Genomic DNA, 5,252 nt, shown 5'->3' with positions numbered 1-5,252 from the left:
CAGTAGAAAATAATCTCCAAACTAGTACCTATGCCAAATAGATATAGAGAGATAGATAGATATCCCTCTATATATTTCATTATAATGTAGAAATTCAAAAATAAGAGTGTAGATGACTCTATATATTATTATATTTCTACTAACAGAAACCTCACCTGAACCAAGTCCACCAACACTACAATACTGAAGGAAAAACCCAGTGGCGCATTTAACAGTATTATTTTTTTATGAAGTCAAATTCTCCAAAAGGTCAAAATCCCTTTTAAAACAGTGATGCTCAAGGACATTCACTCAAACGTATTTGGGAATATTGTAGGTAAATGTGTACAGAAGAACTGACAACTCCACTTCTTCCCTTTTTCTTTGGAAAGCCGTAATTTTGACATTATTAAAATATGTAATATGGGGGTGCCTGGGTGGCTCAGTTGGTTAAGTGTCTGCCTTTGGCTCAGGTCATGATCCCAGGGTCCGGGATCGAGCCCCGCGTCAGGCTCCTTGCTCAGCGGAGAGCCTGCTTCTCCCTCTTCCTCGTGCTCTCTCTCACAATCTCTGTCACTCTCTCACAAATAAATAAGTAAAATCTTTAAAAAAATAAAATATGTAACATGGCATAAAACATCACCATTTAAAAAAATATATTTCCAATATATATTAGTTGCTATCCTAGCATGGAAGCAATGGGATTTGATGTCATGAAAATGGTAGCCCATAAGAGAAACACGTTACAAAAGCAACTCCTTTCTCCCTGCCTCCCCTCCCCCTGAAATAATAACAATTTGCTAAATTGTTGGGAAGTTGTTATAATTCCTTTTCCAAATTATTACTCGCCCTTTAGATTAGAAATGAGGCCAGGGTTAGCAATCAGCTATAAATGGTAGGATTTTTCAAGTAAGAAGCACTTGTCTGATTGTGAAGTGGAGGCCATTACTGCCTTGATTGGGCCTTTTTTTTTTTTTTTTCAGTTCGCTTGATTTGTGGTTGAGAGTGCATATTCACTCCTGTACTGCGAGCAATCAGAGCGTCTCCTCTCTCATTTTTGCTCAGCGATTTAGGGTCCACTACTGTGGCACAGCTGCCCCCTTTTAGCCTCCATCATGCAGAATATATCCTTTAAAAAAGAGGGGGGGGAATGGAGGATGGGAGCAGGTAACTAATGTATATTTGGCTTCTTAATGTGCCTATTTTACATGTTCAGAGAAAATTTTTTCACTCAAAATAACAAACAGGTTGGAACTTGGACCTCTACACTTCATATATAAGTTTGGACAGAGACTTGAAGGTTGTTAGAGCATACTTTCCATTTCTTTATTTATCCCACCAGAAAAAAAACAGGTGTAGCGGTAAAAGCAGACACAAAGGCATTTAGCTTTATTTAGCGCTAGCATGGTCTTTGTTCTCTGGGAAATGATACAGAAACAAGAGCTTTCTTCTTTGCCTTTGTTCTGGAAGGCACTTTACAAGTTTTTCACCAAATTTAAGGTCTATAGGAAGATGTTATTAAAAGCTCTTGAAATTGGAGTCCTATCTTGTCAGGTTTAACATTACTTAATACATCCTCTAACTTAAGACAATCTCTTCTTGTTGACAACAGTCAGGAAATATTTTTGTCAGGAGTTATGTTCAGGGCATCTTTCTCCATGGAATTCATTGGAGAATCCTTGGAAGAAACTGGAGTTTCAAAGGTGGAATTAGATGAGCATCTTGGGCATCTTCCTGGATCTTGTCAGTCATCATCAAATAACAAGCCCATGTAAGAGCATGTGCCCTATCACCCCAGTTCTGCTCCTGGTTCCCCAAACCAAATGCCCAGATAACTTCCACAAAATAAATACCAAACTTGCATTTTTCTAAATACACTGACAAGTCTGGGTCTTAATAAACCTGTACAATGAAGTGAAGCCCACCAAAATTAAGAATACCATCTGGTAAGTGGTAGTTTCTCTCAAGATCTGGGTTAGAACTCATAATAATATTTTTCACCAGCTTTATTGAGATATAATTTATCAACCATAAAATTCACTCATTTTAATGTACAATTCAATGAATTCTTGTGAATTTATAGAATCTGATTTTAGAATGTTGTCACCATCCTAAAAGGAAACGTTGTGCCTGTTTACAATCACCCTCAATTTCGCTCCCAGCCCTATCCAACCAATAATCTACTTTTCGTCTCTAAATATTTGCCTTTTGGGGGCATTTCATATAGATAGAATATGTGCTCTTTTATGTCAGGCTCTTTCACTAAGATGTTTGAGATTTAGAGGTTCATCCATGTTGCAGCGTGTTATCCCTTCTTTGATGAATAGTATTCTATTATATAGACTATCCATTCATCTCATCAGAGATACTTGAGTTGTTTCAACTTTTTGGATATTGTTATTGATGCTGCTACAAACATTTGTGCACAAGTTTGTATATGGATATATGTTTTCAATTTTTGTGAGTAGGAGTAGAATTACTGAGTCATATGGTAAATCTCTGATTAACTTAAGAAACTTCTAAACTGTTTTGCAAAATATCTGTATTGGTTTACATTCCCACCAGCAATGTATGAGTTCCAATTTCACCACATTCTTGCCAACACTTGTTACTGTCCGTCTTTTTTATTATAGCCATTCTACTGGGTGAAAAATTGGTCTCACTGGGGTTTTGATTTGTATTTCCCTAATGACCAATGATGATGATGATAGTCTTTTCATGTGCTTATTAGCGATTTGTGTATCTTTTTGGAGAAATGTCTATTCAAATCTTTTGCCCATTTTTTAATTAGGTTGTTTTCTATTTATCAACCCATAAGAATTTTTAATGTATTGTGGATACAAATCCCTTACTGGATATATGATTTGCAAATATTTTCTTCCAGTCTGTGGGTTGACTTTTCATTTTCTTGATAGTATCTTTGAAGCCCAAAAGTTTTTAATTTTGAGCAAATCTCTTTTGAACTCTTTCTTTTTTTAAGATTTTATTTATTTGACAGAGAGAGAGAGAGCACAAGCAGGGGGAGCGACAGGCAGAGGGAGAAGGAGAAGCAGGCTGCCCCGCCGAGCAGGGAGCCCGATGTGGGGCTCGACCGTGGGATCATGACCTGAGCCGAAGGCAGTCGCTTAACCGAATGAGCCACCCAGGTGCCCTTATTTTGAACTATTAATGGAGCACAACATTCCATCAGTTCTGAATATAATCGCTTAAAGAGTCAGAGAAAAAAGGAAATAAAAGGTTAAAAACAAAATCCATAATTATACTTGGGTCGGTGTAGGGAAAAGAAGACATGGTTTTGCTAATCCATTTTATTTTAAAATAATCTGAAACTTTTCACTTTAGAAGAACAAGTTTTGTGTGTGTGTGTTTGTTGTTTTTAAAACCCTTCATTGCTAACTTTATGTGGGTCATTTGAATCTTTTCTTACCTAGGGTTACAGAAATTAGAAATTCAGCCCTGCCCAGATCACAAATGGGTGGGTTGGAACAATGCACTTATGTAAATGAACTTGAAGTCACAAACTCTACTCTTTGTGCTTCTACTCTGAATAAATGGAAGAAGAAAACTTGGGATGCAAAGTCAGGCTGCAAGAACACTGGGGCAGGAGACCCTGAACTCTGGTCCTCTCAGGCGCACTGCTTTCCTTGATTTGTGAGTCGTCTTCTTCTCAGGCACACCCCCAGTGGTGACTAGGGGTGGCAGCAGCTTTACAACCACGGCTAAATGCCAAGTTTCCGAGACAAATTTGGTTGAGACGTGGATAAAACTGTTAGCAGCAACTGTATCTGTTTAGAAGTTCCTGTGGCAGAGAGATAAAAAAGGAAATAAAAGACACTTGGCTGTGAGGCATACCCAGAACTCGTTTGTTATACCCACGGCTCAGCTTTAGTGTGGCAAAGGTGCACGTACCTTGCCTTTGGCAGTAAAAGTGGCAAGCATTTTAATACTTTTCAGGGTCTACAATTTAAAAGTACCCAGCAGCAAATGCTTTAGAAAATTATCTATTAATCAACTGTTAATAGGTTGACTTTGTAAGTTCAGATTTCTATCTGGCATTTGTTATGTATGATAAACAAGACTAATGCAGTTTGGTTGCCCCAGATGCCTCGCACTTTTTTCCCTACCTTTGTACTGGTATGAATTTAGCCATTAATACTCAAAAAGCACATACACTCGCACAAATATTGAGGAGTACCCTTATTTGACTTTATAGTAAACTTTAGAGTGTTTTTTTTTTTAAACCAAAACTCTGGATACATGCAACTAAGCATTCAGTAACTACCATTGTTACATTTTATCTAATAGATGCAAGTGTTGTTGCAAATATAGGGTTAAAAGTCACAAGAGGTCAGACAGCTGGTTGGCTCAGTCTGGTGAGTGTCTTGACTCTTGATTTTGGTTCAGGTCATGATCTCAGGATCGTGAGATAAGGTCCTGCGTGGGGCTCTGCACTCAGCGTGGAGTCGGTTTGAGATTTTTTGTCTCCCTCTCCCCCTCCTCCTGCTTGTGTACACATTCTTTCTTAAATAAATAAATAAATAAATAAATAAATAAATAAATAAATAAATAAATAAATAAATAAATAAAATCTGAAAAAAAATCACAAGTGGTACACGGCTTAAATATTTCTAGGAGATTCTGTTGCACATAAGTAGAGGGAAGTCATTATCTGTATTATTTTTAGACTCAACTTAGTACTATATGTCACCTGTATTACCTTTTTAAAAAGTGGCTTTCAATTGAACCTCTGCTAAGAATATAACTGAGTCTTAAGGACACAGTTAATCCATTTTTGGATTAACCACTTATCCATTATTAATCCATTTTTGACAAGGTTGTATGCTTGTTCAAATCACACCAAAACCTGAACTGAAGGCTGGTAAAGTTAAAACTATTGATGGCAATCAACTTAGTGGAGTTGAAATGCAGTGCTACTAAGCAATTAATTAAGGTAGAAAAGGTCTATTAAGTATAGGCAAGTTTCACCAGAAATAGAAACAGCTGAGCTGAGAATAAGACATTGTCTAGATAAATGTCAGGTAACTAAAACAGCTCCTAGTAGCTTTTATAAAATGAAAATAGAAAAGGCATAGCCTCACACAATAAGCTGTGCTCTGGGAAAAGAAGAATGCCAAACAAAAGGAGAGAAAGACTGTTGATTTCTCCCAAGAACAAATGGAAATGTTAGTAGAACACCTGTGGTTTAGATCAATAGGAGGTTATATTAAAACAAGGTGAATATTCTTTGAACTCTTAAGTAAATGTGTTATATC

This window comes from Mirounga leonina, unplaced genomic scaffold (assembly GCF_011800145.1).
Source record: "Mirounga leonina isolate KUSES-001 unplaced genomic scaffold, KU_Mleo_1.0 Mir_173, whole genome shotgun sequence".
NCBI classification, from domain to species: Eukaryota; Metazoa; Chordata; class Mammalia; order Carnivora; family Phocidae; genus Mirounga; species Mirounga leonina.
Note: the sequence above shows the minus strand (reverse complement) of the source record.